This window comes from Delphinus delphis, chromosome 10, assembly GCF_949987515.2.
Source record: "Delphinus delphis chromosome 10, mDelDel1.2, whole genome shotgun sequence".
In the NCBI taxonomy this organism is placed as follows: Eukaryota; Metazoa; Chordata; class Mammalia; order Artiodactyla; family Delphinidae; genus Delphinus; species Delphinus delphis.
Window position 1 is genome coordinate 16,342,553 of NC_082692.2, and position 15,211 is coordinate 16,357,763.

Below are 15,211 nucleotides of genomic sequence, written 5' to 3' on the forward strand. Positions count from 1 at the left end.
TAAGTAACAGTTCACTTTAGATACATGCTTCTTTAGCTTTCTGAAGAGTTTACAAATGTTTCAGCTTATCTAATAGAAGATGTTACCAGATTCAGGTTATCATATTGACATAGCTCCCCTTTCACCACTCTTCTGTTTTCTTATGACTCTAAGGTAAGTGACGTATTTTGAAATTCATCACCTATCTCTATATTCCATGGAAGAGACAAAAAAATAAAAATGAAAGCCATGACCTTCTGTTGTGTGTTAATAAGGCTTTTGTGGACTGAGTGAAATACTCAAGATTTCTCCCTCTTTCTTTGGTAATTCTTGGTCCATTCAGAAAATAGAGCTAATAAGGGTTGCCAGGAGTTTTGGAAAGAGAAGGTAGGTTTTACTATGAACCAGAAGAGAGAACCCTCGTCATCCACAGGACTGCTGTGGGGCAGTAAATATTGGTACTGGTAGAGAGTCCTAATGAGAACAATTTTTGTGTGGGTGGCCAGCTACTTTTGAATCATCACTTGCTGGAAAATGTGATTGCCTAGGTATCTCTCAGCATATAGTAAGACGTATCTGTAACACGAGTCTCAGTTGTGTTGAGTCACAGTTGTGTTGATACCTAACCATAAATTGCCCCTTTTGTCTTGGCTTATAATACGTGTATATAACATTGATGTGTTTTTATAACCAACATGAGATAATCTATTGTCTCATAATCTTGTGGGTTAGTAGTTATTGGTAATGTACTTTTCCTTTTAGCAAGTAACTTGGAGAGCTACTTTCAGTACTTCACGTCCTGCATCTCAGAATGTATGAGTTCCAAACAAACTTATTCAGTCTAAAGCTTTTATCAACATGAATTTGAAATGCTCTTTATAGCAGAGAGAAAAACACCCTTGATTAATCTAACACGTCTCAACAATTTTTTTTCTACCTTTATATTCTTAGCACAGTCCCCTCCTCTGTTCACATTCAGCTTGTATTGAAAGAAATAAATGGAAACTCACTGACTCTTGCAGTTGTTTGCTTTCAGAGCCAGGTAATTGTCTAATCTTAGGAAAAGTCTGGGTGGTTGTCTTTTCTGCAACATGGCTACTTTAAGGATTTTTCAGAAAGGGCATGAATTTGCACAGAAACCTACGTTATTTGAAAAATGATCCCTTTGCTGGCATTCTTACTTAGTGTTTGTTTTTCTATATATCTGTTGGATAATGGAGATGTTAAAACTATATGATCTATCCACCTAACTCTGCAAATTGGAAGGTATTCAAATTACAAATACAAGTGACTTTGCTGGTTAAGGTGAGTGATTCAAAGAATATATCAGAGGTTAGCAGTGATTTAGTGGCTATTTATAGAGAAAGTATTAGAAGAGGTTTATTTAATACTACTTTCATCATCATCAGTAGATACGGATGTGCTTGGTTATTCCCAACCAAGGAATGTTTGCAATGTAAAGTTTTTCTTTTTCTTTTTTTTGAATTTTATTTTATTTATTTTTTATACAGCAGGTTCTTATTAGTTATCTATTTTATACATATTAGTGTGTATATGTCAATCTCAGTCTCCCAATTCATCCCACCGCCACCACCACCCCGCCTGCCACTTTCCCCCCTTGGTGTCCGTATGTTTGTTCTCTACATCTGTCTCTATTTCTGCCCTGCAAACCGGTTCATCTGTACCATTTTTCTAGATTCCACATATCTGCGTTAATATACGATATTTGTTTTTCTCTTTCTGACTTTTTTCACTCTGTATGACAGTCTCTAGGTCCATCCAAGTCTTTACAAATGACCCAGTTTCATTCCTTTTTATGGCTGAGTAATATTCCATTGTATATATGTACTACCACATCTTCTTTATCCATTCGTCTGTCAGTGGGCATTTAGGTTACTTCCATGACCTGGCTATTGTAAATAGCACTGTAATGAACACTGGGGTGCATGTGTCTTTTTGAATTATGGTTTTCTCTGGGTGTATGCCCAGTAGTAGGTATAAAATTTTTCTGTTGTCTTGTTATCTGAATATTAGGGTTGAAATGGAAGGCTAGTTTTCGGACTGGCAGGCTCATTTTATTGCTATGTGGAACTGTTACTAAAATATCGAGGTCATAACTTTCTAGGTAAGCCAGTGTGTTTAGGCAATTTTAAGTCCTAAGATGCTCTTTGCCATAGGAGAGTTTGAATTCAAAACAGTGCTCTGCTGCTTACTAGCCACATGATCTGACCAAGGTACTTGACCTATATACAAGCCATGGTTTTCTCATTACTGTGACATTAAGTGTTGCTTGTTGTTTGAATTTGAGATAACTTACATGAAGTAATTGGTTGTGTCCTTATTATGAAGAAGTCATGTTACTTAAACTGAAGGAATTTAAAATAAATCCAACAAGAGAAGTCTAATTTTGAGTGAGAATATTGGAACATCTAATATTGGAACATTTAATGATTAGAATCAAAAGACAAATTTTCTTTTGCTTCTAAAATATGTCTTATGAAAAATGTCTCTACAGATAGAAACTAGTATGACAATTACCTTTTATTTTCTTAATTTGAGAATTGCAAATTCATGCTAAGGGTGGTCTTATAATCTCACAATAGGAAATAGCAGTCTATAAGCTCACATTTTAAAGACATTGAGTTAGCAGCATTGTCTTTTTTTCTGCAGAAGACATTGGGATCATAAGGGTCTTACAGGATTCCTGTGTTTGAGTTTTAAAATTGCGAAGAAGGGACTTCCTTGGTGGTCTAGTGGTTAAGACTCTGCTTCCACTGCAGAAGGCGCAGGTTTGATTCCTGGTCAGGGAACTAAGGTCCCTCATGCCGTGCGGCACAGCCAAAAATTTTTTAAAATAAATAAATAAAATTGCGAAGAATAATTATGAAGTTAAATGTAATAGAAGAAATAGCCTGTTTTTCGTATTCTTGTGACTTCTCTGTAATTCATTCTTTAGTAATTCAGATAGTAGGAACGTTTGGGGGGGTCAGAGCCCCTTAAATTCTACATTATACCATTATTAAATTGTCCTATAATCAGTAATAAACATTATGATTCTTTGAAAATTTACTCTAAGATGAAAAGTCTAAATATGCTGTCAGTAAATTTTAGTGCTATGTTTAAAGCCGTCCTGTCAGTGCAAGTTAAATTTCCCAACTGAAAATTGCGTTTCCTTTCTTGCCTTTCCTTGAAGTTTTAAATGACTGTGTGTCACAAATACAAAGTGATTTAAAAAAAAAACTCTACACCAATTGTAGAATAGGGATCACAATCCTGGTTGCCAGTCACGTGACAGACTATTACAATAAGATCACAATTTCTTTCTGAGTAGCATATTTATGAAACATTTTATATTCATAAACATTTATTTCTTAGAAGTGTAATGAGTGAAGAGACTAGGGCTAACCCATAGGCAAGGGAGCATTCAGAAGAGATTCTGAAATAACCATGAAATCATTCTGAATATAAAATGGTTTCCTAACATACTAAAAATATACTGACTGTACATTCAGCTGCCAGGAATGAGAAAGGGAGCTCATTAACTTTTGAATGGATATCAGTAAATAAAATTGTTTATATTTTTGAATGGAAACTTTAGTTTACCTTTTGTGCAAAAAATATAGTTTATATTTCACTGGTTTCCTAGCATTTTTCTTTTTTGGACTTATCCTAGCCCCTTGACATTTTCATGGACTATTTTTACCTTCTCAGTGTGTGTATCATTTTTGTGGGCAGTTCTGCATATGACTATAATATTTACCAGGTTAATTTCTGGGTATCATCACATTGTTCTAACAGACCATTGGGAAACCTCTCCCCTCACTTCCTCACTTACGCCAAACTTCAGGTTTTAAAATTTCCTAGTCTTTGGGGGCTGGGGTTTGACATGGTTGCATTTTAGACATCTAGAAAAACATGTCAAGCAATGACCTATACTTTGTTGGGGCCAGAATGAATTTACAAGCTAGTATTTTCTAGGATATTTGTATTGATTTTTCTCTAGCAACTAATCAATCAGTTTCAGTTGTATAAGTGATGGAGCAAACCTTTTTAAGTGTGCTGGGTGAGTGGTGTGGAAACAACACCTTTCACTGCTGTCTCTGGAATCAAAATGTAGAGATGATGGATGAGCTGTTTTTATAGCTCTCATGTGCTTTTCTAGATCTCATTTCTGTGTTGCTACTTTTTTTCTCCCTCATAAATCTGAACGTCCCCCACAAGATAAGTGGCATAAACCAGTTATGGAAAGGTAAATAAATTAAGATGAAATATTCAGGGCAAGGAGAAAATTTCTTGATGCTTAGTGATTTCAAGATTAATGTTGGAATTTTATGAAATGAATTCTGTTTTATTTCAAGACTTGCAAAGATACTGTCTATTGTGTATGAGATTAATTATGCAGTGCAGCTGGAAAACATTGCTTCCTGCCCTTTTAGATAGGAAAGGATATGAGCAATATTTGATTTTCTGGTGTATGAACTTCAGATTGTTGAGCTGTTGCATTTGACTTATCACCTTTAGCAATGAGTACTGTATATTGATTTTCATCTAAGCTTAAAAAGAGACCAATAATTGCATCCTATTAATTTATATTGGCAGTTATTTAAATGTCTTTTATTCCTTTATCTTTTCATTTGTGCTGTGTTCAAATTGAGAAATCTGTTTCTTCTATAGGATTAATAATGTTACTGTACATATTTGTTATACATTGTCAACTTCCAAAAAGGGATTTTAGGCAGCTTACATTAAATGATTGTGTGTAAATAGACCATGAAAATAAAGGGTGTATGAAATGTTGTGTTATATGTTGTGTTATGTTTCAAGAGGGAAGATAATTATACCAACTTGAATCTTGGCTGATTGGTATATTGGTATATTGGTATCAAGTTGGTATATTCAAGTTGGTGAATCTTGGCTGTTCCAAAGAATAAGGAGATAGGGTGATTTATATAACTTGTATGAATGTATAAAAGGAAGGATATATTTTTAAAAATTAATTAATTTATTTTTGGCTCTGTTGGTTCTTTGTTGCACATGGGCTTCTCATTGTGGTGGCTCCTCTTGTTGTGGCAGGCGGGCTTCTATGGCACGTGGGCTTCAGGAGCTGTGGTGCACAGACTCTCTAGTTGTGACTCGCGGGCTCTAGAGCGCAGGCTCAGTAGTTGTGGCGCACGGGCTTAGTTGCTCCACAGCAAGTGGGATCTTCCTGGATGGGGGATCGAACCCGTGTCCCCTACCTACATTGGCAGGCAGATTCTTAACCACTGCACCACCAGTGAAGTCCCAAGGATATAGTTTATAATGAGAAATCTACATGTTTCTAGACTGTAAACACTAAGAAGAATTATTTTCTTATATTCTTTTCTAAGAGACATTGACAAATATAATAGAAATGCCTTTAGCTGGCAGTGTGTAGAATTTTAAGATATAGTTTCTACATTGTCTTTTCTTCTGTTGATTCTTACAAATCCCCCAATATAATATTAAACTATAACTTTTAAAGACATTTTAATGGGGGGAGCTAAATAAATGTAATGTACATAATACATATAACTTGCTAGGGAGATCTGATGCCTTAAAGAGCTGTTTATCAGATATTTAGTTTAAATAAGCTGAGATTAATCACTCTTATTTCAGAGAATGTTAGTTAAGGCTATCTGTGGCAGACCAGAGTACGATTTACTTGGTTCTTGCCTCTTCAGACCTTTGAGTTTCTAAGTCAGTGGTGTTCAAAGTTTTCTTAGCAATAAAGGAACTTTCTTCAGATGAATTTTGGAAAGTGAAAGCAGAACTGCCAGGATTGAAGTAGAGATGGGGCCCTGTTTAATGAGCCCTTGCTTCTGAGGCCTTTCCTCAGAACCTTTAGGATTTGGCCTGAATTGGCTGGTGTAGTTTAGTATTTCTCTAGTGTATCCTTAAGTACACCAGTCCAGGGCTGGAAGATGTTTTCTTAAAGGGACAGATGGTAAATATTTTAGACTTTGTGTGCTACAAGGTGTCTGGTGCAACTGTTCATTTTTGTCCTTCTAGCATAAAAGCAGCTACAGACAGTACATGAATCAATGGGAGTGGCCGTGTTCGAATAAGGGTTTAATGGTCAACTTTGGAGAAAGCTAACTTAAAGTAAATGAGACGTTATTGGGAACTTCCTATTGTCTCTAATATGCTAATACACATCATAAATTCATAAGAGATGGATGTAGTCTTTAGAAACTCATGTTGATCTAGAATAGATTAGTATTATCGGTCTAGCTGTTCATTTTAGTCATGTGGAAATTTTATAAAACCAAAACCACACTGATGTCTGTGTCCCATTGCTGACTACTGCATCATCATTTCTGTGGATTGGGAGGCCCTGCATTTTCTAAAATATAGTTGATTCTAACATATAAGCCAGAGTTGAGAACTTGCATTGAGAACCACTAGTTTAGATAATTTTTTGGTTGAAGTTATTAAATGAACTGACCCTCTTGACCTCTAGAGGGATTGTGGGGAGGAACCCTGGTTGATTAGTAAAGAACGAGCCATGTAGCACAGGGAACTCTACTCATTGCTCTGTGGTGACCTAAATGGGAAGGAAATCCAAAAAAGAGGGGATATATGTATACCTATAGCTGACTCACTTTGTTGTACAGTAGAAACTAACACAACAATAAAGCAACTATACTCCAATAAAATTTAATTAAAGAAAAAAAAAAAGAATGAGCCAGGTTAGGGAGGTTGGCAGGTCAGAACAGCGTGTTGTTCATTTGCAGACACCACCCTGCTAGTAAATGGCTGGTTTCAGAATCCAGTGGTGCTTATTTAGTGAAAAGGCTCGGTGATTTTTGTTTTCTCCAGGTATCACAAAAGGGTCAGCTGGCATTTTATGAGTGTTTATTTACTGTGCTGTATGGGAATTAAAAGGGTGGAAAAGATGGGGTCCTTGTCTCCAAGGAGCTCCTCCTAGTTTAGGAGGACAGAGTAGCCAGTTGGACTAATGAGCATTAAAAGTACACAGACCCAGGAAGCAAGTCTTCAGATGGCAAAAACCATTGAGCCTTTTAACTTAAATATCTCTACATTTGGAAAACATCCGTTATCTGTCAGGGTGGTGTCAGCAAATTGGCAGCCCTCGTGCTGCGCCTCTGCCTTCCCAACTCCAGGCATCCTTTACTGATCAACCAGGCTTTCCCCAAAGAATCCCTCTTAATACAGAGTTCTTATTAGCCACTGCTTAGTATTCCAGATGAAATCCACTTGCCATCCTTAATCTTAAGGTTTATGTGATGCTAGAGGTCTATGAAAGAAAGAAACCAAACAGTGACTCTTTAACTGAAGTAACCATTGGAACTGTATAGTTGTTATTTTGCCATTCATTCAACAAATATTTATTGAACGTTTATTCAAAACAGTTCATATTTCTCCTTATAGGCACATGCTTTAGAAAAGCGGTGATAACAATACATTATTATAATCAGCCTTTCATTACTTCTGCCAATAAGATAGGGAGGCCAGTGGTGCGGTTTGCTTATCTCTGCTGTGGGAAACAAGGATGCAGTCCCAAGGCTGTTTTACGAAATGACATCTGTTCATAATTCTCTAAGCTTTCGTAGTTCAGAGTACATGTAATCCAAAGTACGGAAAATTTGGAGCTTCTGGGAATACGTTTTTATATCCATCCCCCACTGTTACTGGTGAGTTTTATCTTTTTTACTCTATTTTGTTCCACAAAACAACCTGCAAGAATGCAAGTAAGTATGAAAACCATATAAAATAATGAGACCTTGGGAAAGGAGATGAGGAAAGTCAAGACTTGATGCAGCATTGGAACACGGGAAAGGAAGCCATAGTCAGATAGGCAGTTTCGACTCTGAACTTTTCTTAAAAGCTTATACAGTCTATAAGGAATAAAAACAACCCAACTTGGCATTAGATTTGCAAGAAAATTTTCACATGTGAGCTCTTCTAGGGAGTACTGAGAGATGCATTAGGCCTCAACAGCATCCCTTTAACACTCAGACTCACTTACTGAGTTTCTTAAACTTGTATGCTTTGGCATTCCTTGTTAAAACTTGCAGCCGTGCCCTGTAAAGCATAACACTCTGGAAGGATTTCTTGGGAGGCTAAGACAACACATGCTAAGTATTTGGTACTCTAGTGATCTGAGCCCACTTCCATAGTCCTTGGGCACCACAGAGGAATCCTGCTGTGGAGGCTCCTAGCTTAGGGTCTGCATGCCTGAGGTCGTTTAGTGAGATGATATGTCAGAGTGCAGGAAGAAGATACTAGAATTTATATTGATCTGTATTTTCTCTTCCTTAAAAAGTTTTTTGGTGTATGTTTCATATCGTATATAATATATTAGCACAGTAGTGCTTGAGTGTCATTAATAAATACATCTCCCTTGGGCTTCCCTGGTGGCGCAGTGGTTGAGAGTCCGCCTGCCGATGCAGGGGACGCGGGTTCGTGCCCCGGTCCGGGAGGATCCCACATGCCGCGGAGCAACTAGGCCCGTGAGCCATGGCCGCTGAGCCTGCGCGTCTGGAGCCTGTGCTCCGCAGCGGGAGAGGCCACAACAGTGAGAGGCCCGCGTACCACAAAAATAAATAAATAAATAAATACATCTCCCTGGAGATGCATTTAAAAAAATTTTTAAGCGATTCCGGAGAGTGATTTTCTAAAATATGGAGACCACTGATTTAGAGGAACGAATAGCCTGCCCATTTTCCACTGGAAACCCAATTCTTTCCACCAGCCATTTGGTTTCAGCAGGGCAGCAGAGTTCTTTGCTCTCTGTCAAGGTCCTACGGTGCCTGTATTCTGTTTTGACTGAGTGCACATCCATCTGCTTTTGAGATCAAATAAGCAAATAATGAAGTTTGTGCCCTTTGGAGGAAACCTGAAGTACTTAACAAAGATGCTTGCCGAGCGTCCACTCAGAGGCAGGCTCTTGGTCCTGCAACAAATGTTCCCGCTCTCCTTCCATCTGGGTTTCAGGTCACTGGGGGACTGAGCCAGGAGGGCATCGGGCCAGGCATGGGTGACAGTGTGTATTTGGGTTTAGTAGGTGCTCAATAAATGTTGAATGAGTGGCTAATCCTGAATTGATTATACTCGATGAAATTCCATATGCGACTTGGAACCTACAATGAAAATAAAGCCTGGAAAATCTATATTTCTAAAGTGGGCTAGAGATATTGCTTAGTTTCAGCTGCTCTTCCTTCACAATTGAGTACTGTGTCTTATAACACAGGCTTGATTTTATGATACCAGATTATCTGTGGTGGTGGCAGCTTTCCAGGATTTGCAACAGAGAAATAATTTACTTTTAGAAAGTAGTTCCTGATAGTTAACGGGTATCTGTCATTTTACCAAATGAGTATATCCGTGTAGGTCCGCGTTTCTAGTTATAAATAAATATTTGCTTTGATATTTTTCTTCTATGAAACAGAATTCTGCAAATGATTTCTGGGGACAAGGGGACAGAAGTTAACCAAGGGTTTGCTTTCACAGTTTGAACTGAGGCTGATCTGTCTCTGGGATCATTTTGGTGAACTTTAAAGGCTGCAAGTTAGTTTTGGAAGGTTGTTTAATGGAATTTTAATAGCCCTGGAAAGATGTGAAAGTGATACTGCTACCTGGTGGTTTGTAAACCTGACCTTTGTGAGATGTTTTCTGGGCAGAAGTACTACTTTGTGATGCCAGCAGCTTTTATTGATTCTGCAGAGTATGCAGTTTTCTAACACTGGCTGTCAATTCATTCCAGCTGAAAAATTATTAAATTTCTTCTCCTGCTTGTGTGGATATTAAATTGCAGTAAACATACTTGCACAATGTCAGGTGCGGCAAGCACAATTTTCTGCGTGAAAAAAATATTTGTTAGTGGGACCTTGGCTGTTCAGCAGAGGTTATAAATTTCTGTATTTCTTTTTATTTGTTGCTCTCAGTTATGCTTTTTATTTCTCTTTGTGAGTTCCAACACATTTCTTGTTATTTGTAATATAAGAAAGAAAAGTTTGATTTAGACTGCTGACTTTAAATACTATGCCCTTTAGTTCATTTCTGGTATGGGTGAGAACCTGGGGGGTAAGAGGATTTAACCAGTGAAAATATAATTGGGGCAGAATGAGAAAGATCTAATGAAAGAATGTATTGAATGAAAAAGGGAAGGAATGAAGGCTTAGATGATTATACGCTCCACATAGATCTTTTTGACTTGTTGAATTTTAGTTAAGGAAGGTGAATGATGGTGAGGTAGTAATCATCTATGGAAGCGGTTCTTAAACTTTACTGTCTCTGAGAATAACCACTGGACCTTTGGGATGTGTATTTAAAATGCAAGTATCTGGCCATATTTGCTATTCAGTAGGTCTGCCATAGACCCGGGAATTTACATTTTCAAATGACTCGCTCAAAATGACCCAGGTAGAGGTGTTGTGAGGACCACTTCTAGAAACGTGTCTAGAGAACCTTCTTGATTCTCAAATACCAAGTCATTTGATCAAAATATTGAATGGAAGTGGAGAAGAAACGTACCATTTACGGTCAAGAATATCAGCATAAACAACGTAAGCTACGTAAGTGGTCTTCTACATGTTCATCTCATTAGGAAATACATATTTGATTTCTCTAAATACCTTCCTCAGTGGGTGTGAAGTGACAGACTTCAGTGGTGTGTGTGGGGACAGTAGCAGTGTTTCATGAGTCAGGCCTGATACAGAATGTGTGTGTGTGCATGTGCATTTGATACGGCATGATTAGAGCTCAGAAATATGGTGGAACTCAAAAAAGTAGCCCAGGAAGTCATCAAAACAAAGAGATCTGAGTCAGAAATCAAAACCAGAGTCTGAAACCAGAAAACTAGAGAGAAAATAAACCCAAGCACATGGGGAATAAATAGGAGAAAATCCTAGCTAATTAATTAGAATGGGCCACATTGCCTGCCACTTGCAGAGTGCTGGACTTGATTCAGGGTTAAAAGGCTATGTGTGCAATGGACAAAACCCACTTTTGTCATAAACATTATTTGAAATATTTAAGCTCAGTTGATTTTACGTTTCATAATTACTTACAGATTTTATAAATACATTTTAGAATCTAAGATTTAACAAACCCAGGGAATCAACAATTCCTGTTTTCTTCTCTCTAAATACCATGTGGATAAACTATTGAAAAATCCTGGTAGACTGCTGCTCCGTGGGCCTCATTGAATCACTCCTCCTAGTATTCATGCTTCGTGTAGATAGACCCCTTCCACATTGACTATCTGCTTGTCATGTGTCTTGCTTCGGCCAGTGGAACATTAGAAAGCATTATGCAAGCAGAGTTTGATAAGCACGTGTATACTCGGGCTTGTTCTTATGGAATGTTGGAACCCTAAGCCACCTTGAGGGAGGTCCAGCTACCCTACTGGCAGTATCATATGGACAGAGAGATGCATAGTCAGCCCACAGATATTCTAACTGAGACTCCAGATGTGAATGAAGAAGCCATATTAAATGTTCCCACTATCACATTGATCCAAAAAAAACCTGCCCAGCTGGACCTAATCCACATTGCAGAATTAGGAGCAATAATAAATTATTGTTTTAAGCCGCTAACTTTCTGTGTAGTGTGTTTTTCAGCAATAAGTATATTTTGTTAGATATTTAAAAATATATTTTAGTATTAAAATGTCATAATGCCATTATTATATTTACAGTACCTTTTATTCCATATAATATTATTGTATATATATATTCAACAAATATATTCAAGATTGTTTTCCATTAAACTAAACATGGTGGTAATAATAGGATATGGTTTAAACAATTACTGGCATATCACCAGGAACTGTTAGCGTAGAGGGAGTTAAAAATCACAGGGCCATGTAGCTTATAGTCTGCAGTTTAGTAAGTAAGCCATAATATCACTGAGTGATAAGAGCAGTGATTCAGATAAGCCTTAGATACTGTGGCATTTTGGTTAAGAACAGAAAGGGTTAAATTCTGTCTCCGTAGTTTGTTAGCTCTGTGCCCTTAAGAAAACTGTTTATTCTCTCTCAGGCTTAGTTTTTCGTCTGAGAAATAGGAGTAAAGCATACTCATTAGATAATCAGCATGAATATTAAACAGGATAATGTAATGCTAAATCTGATACTTTGAGAATAATAAATGGTTGCTTATTATTATTGTTGTTGTTCTTAACAATATAGTAAGAGGGCAAGAAGGAGGAAGGGGAACAGAAAAGAGAAAATGCTGTTGCCATTTTATTTTTCTTTATTTTTCTGTTCTGTGTGTATTCACATGCTTTCACATGCCCATGCCTGGCTGTTTTTAAGAAGAAACACTGGCCCGTAGATGTGCTGCTCACACTTTAAAGGGCGGTCAGATTACCTGGAGATTTTGTTAGCGTGCAAATTTTGTTTCTAGAGGGTCTTGAGTGGGGCCTGAGAATTTGCGTTTTAAGTTCTCTGTTGATACTGATACTGCTGGTCCTCACGGCCTTTCATATTTTAGTCTCAAATCTCCTCTTCAGCTGTCATCTCTCACCATTCATAATTTCTTCAATCACACAGAATTTTTTCTTCACACATCTGTGATAGTGCTTACCAGGTGTAGTTAAAGTGACTTGTTTAAATATTTATATTCTCTACCTCCTCTGTGATCTCTGTGATAAGGACTGCTTGGGTCTTACTTATCTTGATATCACAATTAATGTTCAGTAAATGTTTTTTGATACATGCCCTTATGAGTCTCATAAATGTAGACTGGAAACTTCGTCTTTCATCTTACCTACTAGAAGTAGTAAATGTTCTCAGAACCTTTGAACCCATGAACCTTCTCAATATCTGGCTGTGGATCCTGGAGTTTGAAGGAGTCGTCAGCCAGTATCCTTGATTGGTAATGAGAGAAACATGGATTGTTCACAGATGGAAGGTAATTTGGAGAGGATAACGTGGGTTGGGCACAGTTCAGACTGTTTCTTTCTGTGAATATTAATGTAGACCCATACTATATCATATAAGCAAATAATGGCCAACTAGATAATATTTGAAACAAAGTGAATGTTCTGCGTAGGAAATGTTGAAGAAAACTGGATTTAAAAAGATAATAGCTGTTTTCTTTGAAAAATTGGGTTGCTATGTATTATATACAAGTGAATTCATTTCTGTTTTTGTATCTATATTTGTTCGCTCTGGCTACATCTGTGCTTTATTTTTTAGATTAGAAATAATTTATATGCAATGGTCTGACCTTCATTTACAGTTGTACTGCCTTAGAGATATAATTCACTGTGTAATTAGTTTTAGTAAAAAGGGAGGGGGGTAGGAGAAGCTTGGCACTATGTTAAGTGGAGAATAATTGAATAAAGGTTTTAAAAATAATTTCTCTAACTGTATTAGCCCAGCATTTGAATGTTTCCAGCAGTATTATTTCTGCAACTAAATTTTCAAATAGTATATGCTTTGTATAAATTCATAAATCTTTCAGTGGCATGAAAATATACCTCTCCATATGAATTTCAAAAATCTGTAAATTTTTTTGCTCTGACTGACTAACATTTTGCTTTTTGATGACTAGTTCTTGATTTAAAATGATGATGTTTAAAATAACTTACTTTTGAGTAAATACAGGAGAATGAGGTTTTCTGTAGCACTTTAGCCAAGGTTAGTGTTGGATTTAATCTTAATTGTTATTACTATTATTTGTTTATTTAACAAACGTTTGTCAAGTACCTATTAAGTGGAAGATTTGTGATAGTGAAGTGTGTTTACAGTTTACATTTTTTGTAGTGAATCCTGGAACATTTACAAGAAGCAATTTGTGATTTGTAAGTATGACTTGATAGCAGGTTATGAAGCAAAAACATATTTTTCTTCACTAAAATATAGAATTTGATAAAATATAAGTTGCTGCTTAAAAGAGTCTGGCTTGTTCAGAATAATTTATATAAAAGGAAAAATAAATGGACCCTTGGACCAGTGTATTTTAAGTAGGGCAAGATATTTCTCAGATTGGGTGTCAGCTCACTCTTGACATCTGATCACATATTCAGCCACTGTATTGCTAATTATTCTTAAATATGGACTTCAGGAAGCCAAATTGCCATCCCTAAGCAAAGAAAATTTTATTTTATATGCTGCCTAGTATTTATTATATTCTACTACCAAAAAACATAAAATAGAATGTTTGCACATCACCGATTTTATTCTTTGTTTTATTTTCATTCTTATTTGTCATACTGATTTTTTGTGATGAATACAGGCGTGATTATAAACATAATTCAGACATTATGCTCTTTTGTGGGCCCTTATATTAATAAAATTGTCTAAGAAGTGGATGTCAAATGATATTCTTTGTACTTTTACATGTAGCTTTTCAGTTCATCCTTACATTTGCTTGGTGAATTATAGCTGCTGGTGCTTGTTGTCCCTGTTTCACTGAAGCACAGAGAGGTTACACTGCATGTCTGAAGAAGAGTGATCAAATAGAGCTTTCCTGATGGATGGGCCATTGTACTTTGCACTATAGCATGCTGCCCCTCCGGGAAGATGATGTACTCAAATACTTGATACTGCAAATGCATTGGTTGCTATAGTGTGGTTTAGTTTATTATGGTAACTGGGGTCATTTCATCAGTTGGGATCATTTTGAGAGAGGCCCTTAGTAGAATTGCAATCATAATGTTCTTGAATGGTGGCACTGACACATTTCACAGGTTTTCAGTTTCATTGGCGTCGCTGTTTCAAACCAAAAGATTAGATACCTTATAAAAACAACAGAATGCTGAAAATCAGACCCAAGCAGTAATTTTAGGTTCTAGTTACCTTAATATACTAGGAGAAAGTATTTTAATATGTGTGTCAGTAAATAGACTACATTTAAGTACATTCATTAAGTAGTTCATTAAGGTACATTTAAAACAAACTCTGCTTAATTTGTAGAAATACCTGTTCTTTTCAAGTTTGGAGATTGAAAATATTTAAAAGAAAATAAAACCGTATTTCATAGTTTAGAAATGTACGTAAAATGAATATAGTAATGATGTTAATGATGCAGAAAGATTAGTTCTACTATGTGTAACTATTACCTTGAGGCTTTGCATCCATGAAGATACTTAAAGTTTCCAGTGTACCCATCAGAGTAGCTTGATTGCCTAAAATCTGTGTTCTCCTCAGCTGCGGATTTGCATTAAATGAACTGTGAATTTTAATTTGAAATGTATTTGGAAACCAATTCCTATTAAAAAGTGGATTTATAGCTTCAAA

At 36.6% G+C, this 15,211-nt stretch overlaps 1 protein-coding gene across 4 annotated transcripts in view; it reads left to right on the forward strand.

Moving 5' to 3' along the window:
* Positions 1-15,211, forward strand: part of CDKAL1 (CDK5 regulatory subunit associated protein 1 like 1) — a 654,211-nt gene that overhangs the window by 286,355 nt on the left and 352,645 nt on the right. The window lies entirely within an intron of this gene.